This window comes from Equus przewalskii, chromosome 17 (genome assembly GCF_037783145.1).
Source record: "Equus przewalskii isolate Varuska chromosome 17, EquPr2, whole genome shotgun sequence".
Taxonomy (NCBI): domain Eukaryota; kingdom Metazoa; phylum Chordata; class Mammalia; order Perissodactyla; family Equidae; genus Equus; species Equus przewalskii.
In genome coordinates this window covers 55,997,501-56,017,563 of record NC_091847.1, presented here as the reverse complement: position 1 = coordinate 56,017,563, position 20,063 = coordinate 55,997,501, and the positions used below count along the sequence as shown (strand labels likewise).

The 20,063-nt window shown below is 41.9% G+C and overlaps 1 protein-coding gene across 41 annotated transcripts in view; it reads right to left on the bottom strand.

Moving 5' to 3' along the window:
* OSBPL6 (oxysterol binding protein like 6) overlaps positions 1 to 15,224 on the bottom strand; it is a 198,763-nt gene extending 183,539 nt beyond the window's left edge. For 22 of the 41 annotated variants that reach the window (XM_070580306.1, XM_070580297.1, XM_070580302.1 and 19 more), the window contains exon 1: positions 15,037 to 15,208. The gene's annotated coding sequence lies outside the window, so the exon portion shown is untranslated. Of the gene's footprint in view, positions 1 to 15,036 lie in introns of all 41 variants that reach the window. The other 19 variants (XM_008515495.2, XM_070580294.1, XM_070580307.1 and 16 more) reach the window with 5 other exon arrangements.
* Between the last annotated feature and the right edge of the window lie 4,839 nt (positions 15,225 to 20,063).

Sequence of the window (20,063 nt, the reverse complement as noted above, 5' to 3'; positions counted from 1 at the left end):
AACCTCCGCAGCTGCTTCCCAGCCTCCAGACGTCCTCCCAGCACTACGTCACACTCTCGGTGTGACCCTTACCTCATTACAGTTCATATTATACCAAGTATGTCTTATCTCCCCTGTTGGATGGGCAGGTTCTTGAGCGCAGGATTGACAGCTTAATCATCTTTACTTCTCCCTTAAGACCTAACAAAATCTCTTGAACACAATCATTGTTATAAGCAACTAAATGGGTAAGCATATAAAATACTTTAAACAGATTACTAACATTAAAACAGAGCCTTGCAAATACTGTTGACAATTTTCTTATCTCGCCCAAATTAGCTTTCCACTTGTAACAAGGCATAAGGGACACTATGGCTGTATTTATATTTACATAATAAATTTTCCAATTAATGAATACTAATATACCTAATTTTCAATTAACATGCCAAAAATAATAACATCTAGTACTTATCTAGGACTTATTATGTGCCTGTTCTAAGAAATGTCTCTGCATTAACTCACTCTATCCTCCCGATAACCCTATGTGTTAGGTACCAGTTTTATATTTCCCTTTACGAATGAGGTAACTAAGGCAGAAAAGGGTTAAATCACTTATTCAAGGTCACACAACTGGACAAAGTGAAGCCAGGATTTGAACTCAGGCAGCCTTGGCCCCAGTCTGTGCTTGTAATCCTAAACCTTACCTAAATAGCCATTTACTATAAAAATCTAATTTAACATCAGCATTTTTGAACTCATTTAGAACTTTCTATAAAAGATTGTTATTCATAAGTAATATGCTTTTTCTGTAACATAAACAAATACATCTGTGTTAACTACAGCGAAATTCTGGCTAAAGTACACATATACAATCTACTAATACATATTTCATAATGTCAATTTTGCATTAAATATCACAATATTTTGTTACCTTATCCTACTTCTGAATGCTAAAAGGCGCTAATCTGTCTAACACAAAATCTTCTTGACTAACTACCCTAGGAAATTTTTATTTCCATATAGATTTTTCTGTATTCTATATAAATTTTTAAATTAAAAAAACTAAGAGTTTTCATAATATATAACATAAATCACACTAATGCTACTTAACACTAGGTGTCATAGAGGACAACGACAATGATGTTATAATCTTGTTGAAAATGACAATTTAATATACAATGTTAGGTTTTCAAAGGCTATATTTAGCCTTAATTAATTTCTTACCACTGGAAAATAATCTCTCCTATTACAAAGTCTGCTTAATTCTCAGATATTGTTATACTTAAAGCTTTTAAGTTAATACACTCAAATAGAGTGATGGAGAATTCTACTATTAAAATGCAAAGTGAACTTTTAATCAACAAAAGTCTTAAAATGTGATTAGCCACTTCTGGTAGGCCTGGTTCCTCAGCAGCTAATTTTTAAAGAAAATTTGTTTCAGTCTTTGCCCGACTAAAAGTAAAAACATCCAAGAGTGCTCAAAAGTAAAATCCAATTGACTTTAACTATAAAAGTAACCTGCTGAACCAGGCATCTTTTCTGCCCTTTTTAAGAGTGTAAAATCTAATGTACGTACTTTAGACTCCACCAGGCTCATTCCCTGAGTCCTTGCACTTGCTGTTCCCTCTAGCAGGTAAGGATCTGCACCCTGATTTTTTCACAACCTGCCCCTTCCCATTATTCAGGCTCAGCTCAAATGTCTCTGCCTCGTAATGCCTTGCTTGGCCAGTCCACCCAAAGAAGCCCACCACTATGGGCTGAACTGTGTCCCCTCCCAAAAGATATGTTGAAGTCCTAACCCCCAACACCTCAGATGTGACCTCAATTGGAAACAGGGTTGTTGCAAGGTAGTTACAATGAGGTCATACTGGTGTAGGGTCGGCCCTTAATCCATTATGACCAGTGTCGTTATAGGAAGAGGAGACGCACAGCACAGACACAGGGAAGAAGGCCAAGTGAAGAAGGAGGCAGATGCTACCACAAGCCAAGGAAGTCCTGGGGCTGCCAGCAGATGGAAGAGGCGAAGAAGGCTCCATCTTGCTTCTGGACTTCTAGCCTCCAGCACTGTGAGACAACACATTTTGATTGTTTTAAGCCACCCAGTTCACGGTACTTTGTTATGGCAGCCCCATGAAACTAATACACCCACCAACAACAACTGCTTTTGCCCCATCATTCATTTTTATTGTCCTCATAGTTCTTAACGGTATCTAAAACAGCAAGGTACTTTTACTGATTGTCTTCCTTCATTAGAATGTCAGTTCCATGAGAGCAGAGGCCTTTTCTGACTTCAAAGCACAGAGCCTGGCACATAGCAGATACCCAAGAAATATTCTGTCAAATAAATTAATGATCCTGAGAAAGATGATAGGATTAAACGAATGTCAGAATGATAATTCATTTCCAATATTCGAAGTAACTATAACCCCTCCCATAACCTAATAACAAAGTAATACCAGATTTACCCAGCACTGAGTGAGACTTTGTACCATCTTAATCTGGAAAATGAACCTCTGAGCTAAAGAAAAGCAGCTTCAGTAAAATGAGAGGCAAGAAGCATTCCTTACTCACTACTTCAAAGATGTGGCTGAAACAAAATTAAATTTTGAACCAATGTTTCTTATGTGTCAGGAGAGAAGGCTCATCTCATGGAAGGAGCAGCATGCACAGGTGTCAGAAGCCTGACAGCTAATGGAAGTTCTGAGAAAGCAAAAGATCTTCAAGAAAAAAAAGTCAGCTAAGAGTCAAAGGAGAAAAATTCTGGGATTATTTGGCAAAGAAGCAATTAGTGCTGCCCACAGCCAAAGTCATCTGCATTACAGGCGTGAGCAATAATGGACGTTCTTAGTCTTGAGTCACTGCATCTCTTTAGTGGGCCCTCTGTTGTTGGGGTTTCCATGTGCAATTCTTTTTTTTTTTTTTTTTTAAAGATTTTATTTTTTCCTTTTTCTCCCCAAAGCCCCCGGTACATAGTTGTATATTCTTCGTTGTGTGTCCATCTAGTTGTGGCATGTGGGACGCTGCCTCAGCGTGGTTTGATGAGCAGTGTCATATCTGCGCCCAGGATTCGAACCAACGAAACACTGGGCCGCCTGCAGCGGAGCGCGCGAACTTAACCGCTCGGCCACGGGGCCAGCCCCCCATGTGCAATTCTTTAAAGTGAAGTATATCAAACATTCTAGAGAGATTTCCATTTTTAAGAAAAGGTCTGGGGCTGACCCGGTGGAGCAGCAGTTAAGTGCACACGTTCTGCTTTCTCAGCCCAGGGTTCACCAGTTCGGATCCCAGGTGGAGACATGGCACCGCTTGGCAAGCCATGCTGTGGCAGGCGTCCCACGTATAAAGTAGAGGAAGATGGGCACGGATGTTAGCTCAGGGCCAGTCTTCCTCAGAAAAAGAGGAGGATTGGCAGCAGATAGCTCAGGGCTAATCTTCCTCCAAAAAAAAAAAAGGAAAAGGTCTAAATCTAGAGGGGGAAAGTTCATGTTTAATGGGGGTAAGCGTCACTTGTGGGACAGAAAAATGAAGTGCCACAGTGCAGGGAAGTACACTCTGAGGGAAGCAACCAAATGTCCAACAGAGAGGACACCTAAGGAGCTTTAAAGACAGAAAGGAAGAGTAAGGAGGCGTGGCCCTAAAAAAGGAGCCCCCCTCTGCTTGGGAAGGCAACACATACAAGGACGCAACCAAAGGAAGATGCACAGTGGAACGGGGGAACAAGAAGCAGCGCGGAGTTGTAGGGGACAGTGACTGCCATGGGGTTTCACGAATGATGAGGTGCAAGGGGGCCAGTAGGAAGTACCGGGAGAGAGAGACATGGGTGTGGAAAGGACAATGGCCAGGCAATGGGGGCAGAGAGGGGGCAAAAAGCCTCGGCTGGGTGGGAGAGGGAAGGGCAGCACGGGCAGAAGCAGCCAGAGATGGGTGGACCTTCGTGACTAATGCCTGCTTTACCACAAATTGGTCAAAAATTGAGATTTTCCACTTAGACTTTCCACATGTAATAAATTAATTTTCAAAGAACCATACTGTTGACCATTAAAAACAAAAACTACTGAATGTAATAAAACTGTAATTGGTATTTGATTATTTGATTTCCAAGTCACTTCTGAATTTATAGCTCCACAAGGCAGGTTTGCGTTAAATCAGTTATCTCTGGACAAGTCAACAGAAAAACGCAGTTATTTTGGTTTTCTGGTTATTTGGATTCTAGGTAAATGGGAATTTAATGTAATGATTAATAACTGTACCTCCTCTCTACAGAGGACTTAATAGTTCTCTAAGTGTTCTCACATATTAATGGGAAATGTGATCATTCCAACAACCACCATTTTACCCTCATTTATCTGATGAGGCTCCCAGAGGTTACTGGCCTAGGATCGGGTGCTTAACAAATGGAGAAACCGGGAAGAGAACTTGAATATCCATGAAACCTACTCCAGGGCTCTTCCTGTCAAATATAAACTGCCCCTCCAAAAAGAGTGTATTGTGATAAACAGCACTACAAGATTGCAGGCTATTTTCAAAGAAGCATGTACAGAAAAAAAAAAAAAGAAGTTGAATGTGTGGCAAGGAAAAGAAACAGTTTAGCACAATTCCATGTTCACATGTATTTAATATATGCTACAGAGTCTCTTAAAGAAATGTAGTTAAATGTTCATTCATGTCAGCTTAAACCTGCTCCCAAAATTCCATTAGGAATTAGATACAGTAGTTAAGGATCAAATGCATCCTGAAATTTCAAGAGCCCTGGAAAGTCAGGGAAAGGATCTTCCAGACACTGCCACACATCCTCCCCAAGACATTCCAGTGCCTCCTCTCCTGTGAGACAGAGCATCTCTGACCTTTCTCCACCCACCACTATCATTCTCTACTCTTCAAATCACCCGACTTTGACACCAAAAGCTTCTCGTGGCATGCCACTACGAGGCTGCTGCCTATTTCTCCTAGTTTCCAAATAAACTTTTTTGAAAAGGAACATAGCCACTAAAATACCAGAACTTCCACAGAGAAAAGGAGTGCATATTATTTACTCGATTCATTTATTGGGATACATATTTAATCCTAACTTCACATCTAGAGGTTAAAGGAGACTGATGTAGTATTTTCCCCTTGTACAATTTGTCAGTGTCATTTCTGGTTTAAAATGAAGGGCTCTGTCTATTAACTTTGAATAAATATGTATTAGTGATGATAATTAATTATTTTTATTTCCTTTTAGGAAAATTATTTTGCAGCATCACATCTCTGTCACCAAGCTTTTCCTTTTCTTCCACATAAGTCATAATTATTCATATTATTGCTTATTAAATTCATATCAGCACATAATTTCTCTTCCCAAAGCTATGACCCATAAACATTCAGTTGCTACTTCGGCTTCCTCCTTCTAACTATTCTTTACCTTAATATTTGATACCCCTTTGTGGGATCTAGGAGGGCAAAGCACAACAAAACAATCACTCTTATGAAAGCATGTGTTTAAGAGTAGAAACCATAAATGGTTTTGGAAGTAATTATAAAAATATATTCCAGGGAGTGGATATTTCACGAGATGAAAGGGATCATCTTATCTATGACACAGGCAGGTGGAAGAGATCAGAGAGTCTCAGAACAGGCTCTCAAAACCAAGGGCTCTTTTAAAAAATGCAGATTCCTAGACCCCATACCAAACCTCAGGGGTAGCAGAGGAACTCAAGCCTGTGACTCATAAATAACATTTTTCTCTATTTTGCCACTGTGAGCTGCGTCTGATGGAATTGGAGTAGCAACTAATAGCATCTCCATTTCTGTGCTTTCCCAGCCTCAGGCTTCTGCCACCACCTTCTTCAATGTCTGTTCTCCCTGAAATCTCATCCGCACCCTGGTCCTAATCAGTGTCCCTCCGGTCTCCCTCCCAGTAAGACCAGACAGCTGGGGACGTAGTGGCAAGGGCAGGGCAACTGCACAGAACCAATCAACTTTGTCCCAAAGGGCAACCTCTTCCAGTTTCCCTCCTCTGAACTTTAGCCTGTCAGAACAGTAGCGAGGGTGAGTCATTATGGCAACTACCATGTTCTTATATCAACACAGAATGGGCCCCAACCTTACAAAGGATTGCTACTGGTTACAACTTCTACTCAACATTCTTGATTAGTACAAGTGATCCCCAAGAAATCTAAAAATTATCTTGGTTTGAATAGATAATACGTTCACATATTCAAAAATTCAAATGGTAGTAAAGCGTGTTACTAAGTATACTAAATAGGTGTCCTTCCCATCCCCACCCCAACCACCCAGTTCTCTTCCCCAGAAGCAATCACTGTTACCAGTTTCTTGCGTCACTTTCCAGAGACAGTGTACAGTTACTGGCATAAACACATATTTATAATCTCATATTTAACACCAATGGCCATATCCTACTCTACACCTTGATTTGTTCCCTTACTATATCTTACAGATCATTCCACATCAGCAAACATAGAATGATCTCGTTCTTTTTAACAGCTACCCACTTTTGGCTCTGCTCCTTATTTAACCAATCCTATATTGACAGATATTTAGCTCTCTAAATCTTTTTTCACTACAGACAATGCTGCAATGGAAGTCTGCACAAATTCATTCTGCAATGTACAAGTATATCTGTAGAAAAATTTCTTAGATTTCCTAGGTGAATTTTTAATTTTGGCAATATTGCAAATTGCTGTACCATTCTGTACCCCTATCAATGTATGAGCCTGTCAGTTTCCTCAAAGCCTTGCCACCATAATGTATTAACAAACGTCAAGATCTTTGGCAATTTAATAGGCTAAACAGATTAAAATTGCATTTCTCTTATAATAAATTGAACATAATTTCATCTTTGTAAGTGTCATTTGTAATTCCTTTTCTGTGAACTGTTTGTTCATCTTCTGTGCCCCTTTTTCTATTAGATTAACAGTCATTTTTCTTATTGATACACAGGCGCTCCTTGGGTATTAAGGAGTTACCCCTTGTCTATTGACACATGTTATAAATAGTTTCTTCCAGGTGTGGTGACATTTATCTTCTGCCTGTGACACATACTATCTCTTCTTAAATGGAGTTTAATGTATCAATCTTTTATCTCATGCCTTCTGTATTCTTCAAGATGTTTAAAGGCCTTCTCTGTTTTTTTTTTAAGTGTAGAGACAGCCATCTTCCATAATATCTGATCTCCATAAGCCTTCGGATTCACACTTTTATTTCCTCTGTTGGCACTTTCTGAAATGAGACTAGAAGACAAGCTAGGATGTGATATCCATCTATTTCCCTTCCTGACCTTCCTATTCCTTTTTCCAGAGTTCTGGTGGATTTTGCTCTCTGCTTCTCCCTCGCTTTCTTCGTGGAGTTTCACACGAGCCCTACATTTGCTGGCCTAACTTGGAGATCACATTCTTTTTCTAGTTTTTGCTTCAATTTAAAGTTTATTGAGATCAAAAAGAATTTCATTAATGTCTTTTCATAATCAACATGCCATTCAAACTGTGCTACTTTTTCTATTCTAAGGAAACTATACAACAAAAACTGTTCAGATTGTTGCCTGATGGGGTGAGAATATGCAAAAGCTTGTCTAGCTGCTACAGATAAACAGAAACCAAAAATGCTATCTTAATTTAAAATCAAATCAGACTTCAACTTTATCTCCAGAAATGACATGTGAAAATTTTTTTTAATTTTAATGTTCTTTTAGATACCTTATTCTTCAAACTTTGGTAGTTAATAACAGTTTGTTACTTGAGGCAACATTGTATTATGTATAAAAAACATTAAGGTAACAAGGTAACTTCTTCAAATTTATGATAAAAGTTAAGCACTGGTTTAGGAGATGTGAAATAAAGCTACTGCTGGAAATTGAGGCCAGGTTTATTTTAGGTTTGACTTTTGAAAAAAAAGATTCTAAAAATACACTGCTGTTGTTCTCCCTTCAACTTCTACACTCTTTTCAAAAGGTGGATAGGTCTGTCTCAAGAGCTACAGTGAGAATTGCCTAGATAAGATGCAAGATAAAGAAGTAAAAGTTAATGTTCTATTCCTGATTCAATTCCCTTCACACTTTGGTTTTCTCTCACATTAGCACATGGAAAGAGAATGACAAAGGAAAAGAGATAGAATAGTATCTAGCACAAGATAATTTAATTTTTCTCTATCCTTTCCCGTCCATTGAGTTAAAGACAAAGCTATGGGTATCAAAATAGCAAACACCAAAAAATGTTAAATAATGATATTTGTAGTGTTTATTCCTCTCATCACACCCTTGAAAACAAAGCCTTTTCTCCAAAAACCTAAGACGAATTCTAAAATATATGTATGATTTCACTTTCTACAGCAGCCATTCAAGGAAAATGATAGAAAGGAAGCGTAAAATCCCACTCTAGATGTTGCTATTGGTTCATTTTCTCATTGGCCTACCCATAACTTACGGAAGAACTTTATTTGCTATTACCTCCGACCGAAGTAAATTATTTGGCACATTACCTCCTAGCTATATTTGCACATAGGGCTAGTGCCTCACTGGTCAAATGTCTGGGCCTCAGTTTTCCCACTTGGAAAATGGGAGAGATCAGCCTAGAAGATTTTTTTTCTAAGACTGGCACCTGAGCTAACATCTGTTGCCAATCTTCTCTTTCTTTTCTTCTTCTTCTTCTCCCCAAGGCCCCCCAGTACATAGTTGTATATTCTAGTTGTGAGTGCCTCTGGCTCTGCTATGTGGGACGCCACCTCAGCATGGCCTCATGAGTGGTGCCATGTCCACACCCAGGATCCAAACCAGTGAAAACCCTGGGCCACCAAAGCAAAGCACATGAACTTAACCACTCGGCCACGGGGCTGGCTCCTAGAAGATTTTTTAAACCCCTTTCAGCCCTAACATCTTATGAATATAATATAAGGGTGATTCAAGCATCAGCACATCAAGCAAATGTGAGTACTTTCAGTGTCTGGGTATATTCTTCACATATTTTATAAATTGACATATAGGTTTCCTTGAACAGAAAAACATAATTCATCATCTCTAAAGAAGAAGGTAGTTTTTGTGTATTAATCATGAATTCTTTGTACTCAGTCTCATAACACTGCTGAAACATATTCAAATGACAATCTGCCAACATTTTACTTAAATGTTTTTTGCTTGTTTGAACTTAGGCTTACTTACTTAAACTTAGTTACCTATTTAATTATAACAACTTAAGTTTAAGAGTTAAGTTACATACTTAACGCTCTCTCTAACCCAGTCATCTCTTAGATAGTCCTGGATAGCAGGCTATGTGGGTGGCCTTCTTTCTAGCTCTGCCTTTTGTCAGCTTTCCATATAGATTTTTTGAGACACTGGCCCTATCAGATGAAATTTCCTCACACGGGTAGTTTTTACTTTCAAGTAATCTGCCAAACCACTATCAGAAAGAGTCATTGGACTTTTCTTCTTCCAGAATTCACCACCTTATTAACATAATACTTATAATTTACATATATTTAACATTTACATTTAAAAACTACACTCACACGCAAAGTAAATGAACACAAACTCACAAGAGAATGGGTTCATATAACCCACCAGAAACTTCACCTAGAGACCATCATGACTCAATATACTCAATTCCCTGTAATAACCCAAGTCAGATCTTTTAATAACCATTCATCTTTGTCTATTTTCTATTTTTCCCTTTAAAAATCAATTCAACACTGTCATATTCCATTGCTAACAAATCTGAATTCACCCATCCCTTCCCTGACCTCTGTCTTTCTCCTATTTGATAACACTTAAGTGTCTTCATGACAAAAGGAGATACCACGAGTAAGTCTTCTTTAAACGCCTTCTGCTTTTAAAAAGCCAATAAAATAGAACTACATTTAAAGTAACTGTTCTTTGCAAAGGCTGCATTTTTTTCCCACAGCGCTCTCAACTCAAGGAGGTCTAAACATAAATCTGGAAAAAGTTTAGGGAACAAAAGAAAAAATAGATACTTCATGCAAATTCTAAAACCCAAGCCAGATCCACCCCACACACATGCATACATATTCAATGGGGATTTGTTTTTAGTAGATTCTGTTCTGGGTAGACCCTTGAGGGCAGACATGCTTATGACCCAGGGCCTAATATGATGTCTGGCACACGCTAGGTGTCCAATAATCGCTGGCTGAATGAAGAAGAAAGGCACTCAATGTGCCCATGCCACCTCCACACAACACCCACAGACACCAGTCACCTCTCTGTAAAGTGATCAGCCAGGAGTTTGGTAATCGAATGGATGGATCCAGAACTGCCTCCAAAGTCCATGAAAACTCAAAACCAGGCTAGAACGGCAGACCACCAATTTCAGTAACCAAGATGTACATTAGTCAGTTATCCCTAAAACTAATTTTAGTTCTTTCTCCTGACCAAAGCTACTAAGTTCACTCCGTATTTCACATCATTAAATACTTATATCTATTTAGGGGAAGTGAGGAACGTGTAGCTGAAGTGAGGGATGGGGATGGTCATCCCTGAGTAATAGAGGCTTATCCAGAGAGTCCTTTATTCTCTTATGAACTTTTTTGATAACTTCTAATTTTATTGGTAAGCAACAAGATTTTTTCACTGGGACGTCTGTCTTTTTTTTTTTTTTTTTTGGTATTAAACATGTTGCCACATTTCCATTCAACTGCTGTTGGAACTATCAGCAAGATGTTCTCCAAACCACTGTGCCAGGGAAAGGCAATTGAGGACTACAGTCTCTTGAAGAAAACTATAGAGCCACCAATTATTATATCAGCTGATGCCAAATCAGTGAGAAAATAAACTCACAGGATGAAAAGATGTCAAGAAATATAAGTCAGAAAAAGAATTGTAGAATATGAGAAAATGCTGAAAACCTATCACAATATTTACAAATTAAATAGCCTGCTAAATGATATTCAAAATGACACCATATATTATCCCAGAATAGCCTTAGAAATACCAAGCCTTATCCTTGTACCCATAGGGGTGCATCCGCAGCTGTTTATTATTATAATAATGAGAACTTAAAGGGTTGGAAACCCTTTATATTTTTCAAGAGGGAATATGTCAGAGAATATAAATGCACGTGCCACTACCTTGCAACATCCGATGAGAAATGGTATGAAAGCAAACATCACCCTTAAAGGTTCCAGTCCCTCAGTCATATCCTATTCCCCACACCCATGTGAAGTGGCTGTTGGTATCTTCATTTTAGACGTGCAGTAATTAAGGATCGGAGTTATTCTTCCCCAAATCACACACAACTAGTAAACTGTCAAGTGGGCTTTGACTCCAACCCTTCTGACTTTGACCCTGGCACATTCTCAACTCCATGAACCCTACCTCACCATCAATGCCAAAACATCTTCTTCGCACCTTAACCCAGAAATTATTTACCTCATTTACATCAGTAAATAATAAATAATACAAATGAATTTTATGTAACCTTCTCTCTCACATACTCTTCCACACTCACCTGGATACGTCATTAGAGGATCACATTCTTCCATGGGCGTATCCTAACTGCCCACCAGCTCCACACCCAGGTTCTCAAACGTGAGCTTATATATCGACTGCCCCACACTTGACATGTCTACATCACACTAAAAGCTCCTGCCGCAACTTCTCCTTTTCTTTTAATTATAATCAAACATCCTTGACTCCTTCCCCCTCTCCTTATCCAGGGTCATAAGCCTTGGATTTTTCTCCCAGTTTCTTCTTAAATCTGTTCTTTCCTTTTGGTTTTCTCCAAATAGAGAACTCTCATCCCAGTCAGCCGCCTCCGAACTAGGGGCCCTCCCTTGGACCCCTCTCCCCACCCCTAAAAGCCCCAAATCCATCAGTTCCCTAGATTTGTTATAAATCCTTAGAGTGGTTCACTGTTGGAAAATTTCACATGGCTTCCTCCACTTCTGTTCATACCATTTCCTGTCCAAGATGGCCCTCTTCTCAGCCAGGCCACTTCCTGCTCATCCTTCCTGCAAGTCTCTACCAGGAGCCCTTGGTAACTCAAGCCCACACACAGGGACTGCCTCCTCATCTCTCAACTGGCACCTCGTGGGTCTTTTGGAACAACAGCCTGTTCTGCCTTGTGATGACTCTGTGTTGTCCTCATTTTCTTTTGTCTTAGAAGTTTAAAATTATCAGTGATCCCTGCATGACTTTCTTTTTTCCAATATAATGATCACCTAAGAAATTACCACCAAACCCAAGAACTAGATCATTACCAATAACCTATACCCATCTAAGTGTTCCTCCCCATGCCATCCCCCTGGTCCTCCCAAAAGATGACTGCCATCCTAAGTTTTAAGTTCATCATTCTCTTGCTTTTTAAAAAAACACGTGTATTTCAACATACACACACACACACACACATATATATATACTATCTATATATATAATCTATATATGCATATATGCTTGTTTGTATTCGATGATTTTTGTTTGCTTGTTTCCCTGGCTTGTGTAAATTAGCACAACAACTTTGGAAAATGATTTGACAATATCTAGTAAGTTGAATGTTCATACACCCTACAAATCAACAATTCTATACCTTAGTATTTACCAAGAGAAAAACTTGCACTTGTGTCCCAGGAAACGTGAATGATCAAAGCGGCACTCTGCAATTTTTTTTTAAGTGAAAAAAATTAAAGGCCATTGCAGGAGAACATTGTGTTAGGGACACATAATGGAATACTGTACATCAGTGAAAGTGAAACTACAGCTACATATGAAGTGGATGAATCTTAGTGACATCATGCTGAGTAGGAAAAAAAAGCCCCAGAAGTCAACAGATAGTACGACACCTTCTTTTGCAAAATTATAAACAGACCAAAGAATTATAATTATTAGTTAACCTTTGCAGTAAAAAAAAAAAAAAAAAAAAAATCTCTCTTTTGAAAGTTCATGCCTTATCCTCCCAAAGTAGACTACAAACTCTTAAGGGCAGGGACATCTTTTTATTCTTATTTGTATTTCGCATGTGCCTAGACCAGTGTCTTGAACAGATGGGGGCTCAATAAGTAATTATCCATTGAATGATTACTGCCTGCTACCTAACCAAGGCATTTTAATAAAATCTAAATCTCCCTAGTCTAACAGTTTCATGAATAAAGTCACATAAAACTTTTACCTACTTATGCATTAACCTAGTTCTATTTCTGCAGTGGTACTACAGACCTTCAGCCACAAACACTTTATCTTGGATGTTCTTTACCATTCTTTTTGGAGTAAAGTTACCATAAGGTTAAAGCAATCTAGACACAAGAAAACTTCTACTAGGCAATCCTGCAAAAGTCCAATAGAATCACATTCAACTATAACCAAGAGACATCTGATAAACCATCATAACTTGAAACTGAGATATCCCAAAAGGAATCCATCCACTGAATGTATAATTGAGTTATCACCATCAAAACTGAAAATACGAGCAAAACCAGGATTTTTAGGCTATCTAAAAGCCAAGATTTTAATTTGAAAATATTTTGCTTCTATTTTGAAGAAAAAAATTATTTTTAGGGGGAAACACATGAAATCCAGGGGTAAAAGAATAATAGGACTAATATTCCACCAATCAAGGCCTTCCTTATAACCCAATGAGGGCTACGCATATTCTCTGTAGGTGATCATAGCCAGTTATACCGCAGCTTCCCTTCGACCTTGGGAACTCTGCTCCTCTAGTTACTGTGAGGTCTTCTGTTTCATTTATTATTAGTCTTTGTATCTGCAATGCTGTAGCATTCGATAGGAATATCAACATTGTTAGCTTGCAGTTCCTAAAACTGCAAAAATGCTTCCAAAAAACAAAGGGGGGAGAGAAAAAAAATAAAACCAGGAGGAGAACAAAGTTAATGACATTAAGATGGGATATTTTTAAATTTTACCTTTGAAGAAAGAACAAATTTATTAATCAGCTCTGCGATATTCCAGTATCCATCAGCATGCAATTTTTAAATTTAAGAAAAGATGTTCAAGAAAAATTATTTTATTTGCAAGAAAATCACAACTGAATATAATATACAATTTGCTAAAGCTAGTCCAGTGATTTTAAAACGCAAATATTTATAGGGAAAAAGCCTGTAAGACTTTACATCTGGGAGAAAGAAATAATCTGGCAACCCCGTGGGTTCACTTAGTTTCCTGTCATTTGCTTCATGTCCATTATGTAATGCTTTCCCCAGCTTTAGGTCTCTATGTTTAGGTTACCGTTCAGGTATATCACAGAATGGCCGCAAAATCAGTATCTGGTCATAACTTTCAAAAGCCGCTTAAATGGTGTCACGCAGATGCGTCTATATAGAGTAGAGGCTTAAAAAAATCTGCTGGTGTCATTACTTCTTCCCGGCTTCCTCCCCAGGTCTCCCATCCCCTCCTCCCCCAGCATCCCCGGCGACACGATCTGCGGGCAGCTCCCGGCTTGATGCAGGGGAAGCACGTCTTGACTGCAATGCAAACCCTGTCCCGATCCGAACCAAGCAAGGCAGACTCGGCCCGGGCCGCGGGTGTGGACGAAGGCTGCAGGAAGGCTGCTGCAGGGGCGCCAGCAGTGAGTGGGCAGGGGTGCCCCGCGAGGGCAGTCCGCAGTGCACGCGCACAATAAACCCAATGCACAACTTCCCCAGCCGCTCCTCTCGGCTTCCCGGATTCCCCGAAAGGTGCGGCGTAGGCGTGAGCTGGAGCCGGCGCGGGCGCTTTCTCCCGCGCCGGGTCGGTTCTCCGCTGACAATTACATCAGTCCCTCTGCCTGCCCCGGCGTCAATCCCCAGCAGCCTGGGGGAGCCCGGGCGCCGGAGTTCCCCGACAACGAGGGGGAAGGGGGGGCGGCGAGCCGGGACCGTGACCCAGACGCCCCCTCCCACCTCGGCTGCCGGGCTGAACTGGCATCGCCGCCCCCGCCTCCGGGCCGCCCGAGGTCTCCGGCCAGGGGAGCCCCGGGAAGGCTGCGATGCCTCGGGGACCCAAAGCCAGCTGCCCACCCGCGCGTCCCTCAGGGTCCTCGGCCCCTGGACGCGCACAATGCCCCGGGGCCGCGGATCGGGCACCGTCGTGGCGGCTCCAAGGGTCCCCTCTGCAGCTAGCACTCCTACCTGGAAGGCGAGCGGCGGCAGCGGCGGGAGGCGGACACGGCCGGGCGGGCGCGAGGGCTGGCCGGGGAGCGAGGCGCGGACGCCGCCTGCGCCGGGCCGCGGTCTCCAGCACCGACAGCGGCGGCGGGGCTGCGCCTCCAGTGGGCCGCCGCGCCGCAGCCCCTCCTCTCCCACGGGCGGGGCGCGCTGGCGGGGCGGTGCTCCGGGCTCCCCGCCCCCGGCTCCCGCTAGCTTGCCGCGCGCGAGGGGAAGCGCGGGCGGGAGTGGAGCCGCGGGCGGCAGGCGCGCCCGCCCAGCTGGGCACCCCTTCCCGCGCCGCCGGGGGAGCAGGCGACGCGGGTGTCCCCCTGCCTGGGCTCACCCCGGCCCGGCCCGCGTGGGCACCGCGGGAGGCCAGAGATCACCGCTGTGGAGCCCCACCCCGGGCATCCCCGGGCCTGAGCGCCATAGAAGCGACCCCGCCCGCCCAGGCCGGCGGAGGTGGGCCGGCCCCGGTTCGCAAAGGATGGCCCCAAAGGGCCCCAGCGCTCGGGGCCTGGAGCGCCTCCTCTCCGAGCAGCGTGGGAGAGAGGATTCGGAAGGGCACAGCAGCCTGGCGGCCTCCCCGGAGGCGCGGGCGAGCCGCTGTCTCAGGCCGTGCTTCAGGCTGGTCGGTGGAGCCACAGCACTGAGTGTGCCTGCTCCCCGCTGGGCCGGACCCTCCGGAGCAAAAACTTCCCAGGCCCGGGGAAACTCGGGTTCCTCGAAAGAAAGAATCGGTGGCTTAAAGCGCCACCTTACTATGACCCTTCCCGCCCCCTTAAACTCTTCCACTCTGAAACGGTTCCCAGCCTATGCCCGAGGGCAGCTTAATCTAAAGGCAAATTTGCTGGGAAGGACAGGGTTATTTAAATATTTGCACAGACGTTTCTTCTCTAAATGGATGACTGAGGAAATGTCAGAAGTATTTCAAGACGTTTCTATCATCACCATCTTCAGGGGAAACAATCCAGAGAACACTGATATTACAGAAACAGCGCTGGAGTGCTTTCTGGGCTCTCTGGGAGGCCAGATTGGATGAGCTTGGGGAGGGATGCCTTCAAAAAGTAAAGATATTGCTACCCACTGAGGCAATTGTGACGGCGTTTCACTGCTCTCTGTGCTGATAAAATCCTGATTTGCTATGAAACATAGTCACTTATATGCAGTCTTTCCCACAAACCAATTTCTCTTGAATCTCCAATCTCACCTTGTGAATTAGCTTATTCTGCCCTAACTAGCAACCTTCTCATATCGTCCTGTCGTTAAAATAACAGCTGCTGGGCCCGGTGATACATCGAGGTTGCACCTCAGCTCCTTCCCGGTGACGACCGTTTCCTCAAGGGAGCGACTGGGGCGCTGACCTTCACTTGATTATCTGGGTTCCATTGACAGAAACTCTGCTGAAACCACTCTCTCTCTAAAAAGAAAGAAAGAAAGAAAGAAAAGCCAAACCCCATATATAAGAACATACAAAGGTGTTAAAGGAGACAGCACACTCAGAGTCTTTAACCTAAAGAAGTACTTCTCAAAATTTTTCACTGAACCTGTAGTAGCAGAGAACCATAAACTATCCGGGAGGAGAAAGGAACCATCATAACCTAAATCCCATGTTTTATCTTAAGAATGCTTGCACACTTTTCACTCTATTCCATAGTGTCTCTGTGTGTTTATTTTAAAATTAGGTTTTATACATCAAGAAAAGTCTCCTACCTGTCTCATTGATTAATGGTCAAGTGACATGTGACAGCACTGCACCCATCCATTGGGAGAAACGAGTGGATTCACGGGAGCTGACACTGCATATCAAGGCAGTTTCTGCACTCTGTGCATCACAAGATTTTGAAAATTCACACTGGCATAGATATGTAAATATGAGTAACAGGCATTTCGCTGCTCTTTGAGCTATGGTAAGGTTAATGCTCAGAAGTTGCCGGAGACCAATGGTTTCACTAAGTGTATATTCTTGCTGAGAGTTTAGGTCACAAGTCATAGGTTGGCTAAAAGGATCTCTGCGCCCTGATCCATTCCTTTTATTTGTTTCAGAGAAATACATGTTCATGGACTTTTTCAGTGAAGGAGGATGATGATATTCTTAAAATGCTAGTGATGCTATAAGTTCATCACATGTAAATGAACTGAGCCTTGATCCAATCTTAGTCCCCACCGTCAATTCTTTTCCTATAGCTTTCACACTTCATTTTCATTGCAATTTTTCTACAAGTATAATTTTAGCTGGGTTTCTTAGGAAGGCTGAAATGCTAATGCTTCATTGAAAGATTCAACCCCAGGTTATCAAGAGTCAGGAAAAGAGGACATGTGACAGGTAAGAATGGAAAGCAAATACATGGTGATGGTGAAACTGATCCTGAACCTCTTAACCTCAAGTCTGTGTGCCTGATGCACAATGAGCCAGTCATCGAGACACTGGTCCTTGGAGATGGAAAAAGTTTTATTTGAATTGGCCAAAATGAGAAGGCAGGAGGATAGGCTCTCTCAAATCTGCCTTAATGAAAGAAGAAAGCAGGAGGTCCTTGCAGAGCTAAAGGGCTTGGGAGGAGGAATTTCAGAGAAACAAAGGGGAAATCTGTGTTTCTTTCATGCCAGATAAGGCCTGGAGCAATCAGATTTCTGGGTCAACTAGCTGGGGGCTGGTTATCTGGTGATCATGACTTCCTCAAAAGCATTCTTCTGCAAAACAAGCTCATAAATCCTTGTGACCCTTGACTCACCCCTCAGGTTAAACAAGAAAACAGCAAATTAACAAGATTAACTTTTTTTCATCAGTGTCTGTGATGGGAACAAGGTCAAAGGGTAATCATGTTCTCATTAAATATCTACAGTAACCCTCAGGTACCTGGCTTCAATATGTTACCAACCTGGTCTACACTTCATGAACTTGAAAAGACACAGCCAGTTGCTTGGTCCTGTGAAGTGTTTGTGGACAGGCTCTATAGAAAACTGTGCCCAGGAATAGTCTATTAAAGCAAAGACCAAAGAAGAAATTTACCTGCAAACTCCCTCTCATCTCTTATCTCCCAGTGGTGGTAATTTACCCTACTGGTGGTTAACTCCTGCACCTTCCAGGTTGAGTCATACAACTCCTTTGGCAACTAGAGAAACAAACCCCATGCCCTGTAACCATGATGTGGTATTTGTGCTGGATTGTTCTATAGGCAACCAGGTTATGCTGGAAACTGTTTCCCAGAATCCCCTATATAAGCTTACAAGTCTATATTGGTCCAGATGAACAAAACTGAAGTTTCCTGATCGTTGACTTTCATTTCAGCAAAAGTGAAGCAGCAGCCATTAAACCCTAAAAGTCTTCATTGGTTAGGGGTGGCAAGAGACAAATGTCCAGATGCAAGAGGGTTCTTGTTTGTTCTCACTCTTCCCTGCTCTGTGTTCTTCTCTGCCCAATAACCATAACCACATTTGGGCTAACAGACTCTTCACAGTGACTCACAGGGGTGGTGGTCACAAAGAGCCCATACTCTTCCATAGACTCCTGCACCAGCCCTCCATGTGGTCTCGCGACAACAGCTGGATGTGCCTAGCTTCCAGATTTTCCTGCAAGCTCAGACTCCTTTGCTTGTGTCAGGGCTGATCTCTGATCCTTCAACCCTTTTTGAGACTCTTACTTCCCCAGCTCCTCTCACAAATGTGGAGATCTAATTCCTATAATAAATTCCTTATTCAACATATTCATAATAGTTCTGCTTCCCTGATTGAACCCTGTCTGCCAGGGGCTTAAGCTTGTGGCTGATCTGCTCCAGGAGGCCTTTGCTGGGTAAGTCACTTGAGGGCAGTTGAGGCCGGGCAAGTAGCTCAGAGACCTGGAGAAACTGAGTCCAAGAGAATCTGAGGAGGTACTCTAGCTGTGTCCTACACCAGCAACAAAAATATTCATACTTTGCTTTGCATTTGTTCATTGTGAGTGTTCAGCCTTGAAAATATTTTTAATATTACTAAACATACTTTGGTGAATCATTCCCATATAATCAAAATGAACAATGGCTTATTTTACCTTTATTAAGATATCATTTGGCTCCTTGAATGGAAAACAATAAATCAAATCTCAGTTGGACAATTCTGACCAGCATCCTCCCCCAGCAATGGAAGCATCCTGTCTGAGTTTCCACCAACAATGACTTTCAGAGTTTAATGGCTGCTGCTTCACTTCTGTTGAAATGAAACTTAAGTCTCAAGTACCTTCAGTTTTGTCCATCTGGACAAATATAGACCGGTAAGCATAAAGGAAAGGGGATTCTGAGTTTCCCATTTTGTTTAAAATTTGAACATAAAGATGAACATTCTCTTTGTAATTTACTCTTTGTAAAGTAGTTGTTTATTTATTTATTTATTGTTTTGCAGATTTCCCATTTTTACAATGCCAAAGGAACACAGTGAGAAAATCAAAAGGCAAACTCTTTGAAACAGTAAGTTCTTGAAGAAGGGCGCAATGTTACCTAGTACTTCTAGGATGAGTGGCTTCGATCTACCCTTACCTGCAGCCTATTTGTCAGACTTGGTGCTGCCTTTTTAATATGTACATACATTTTTTCTCCCAATTTCTACAATGCTCACTAAAAATCACATGTGTTGTTGAAAGTTTTCTTACCAAGAATATTGCCACTAAGAACTCCTGGGTAAGCATCTGGGAAGCTCAGAAGCCTAACCTCCAGGTCCCAAACTCCATTTAGTCCTATATCCTTCTTTCCCACACAGTTATGATCTACTCAGATGACTTGCTGATCCAGCCCAGAGGATATTGTTATATCTACTTCAAAGTGAACCACTCATTCAGAGTGCTTATCAGAGTGCCTAAAAGGATCAAGCATTGGGATATTATTGACCTTATAGGTTGTAGGGGGGGTTGGGGTTTCTGGTACCTGTTTCATTCATTTAATTCAATAAATATTTATTGAGTGTCTGCTATGTGTTAGGCATTATTCTGGGTGCTTGAGATATGAGTGAGCTAAACATAGAGCCTGGCCTCGCAGAGCTTA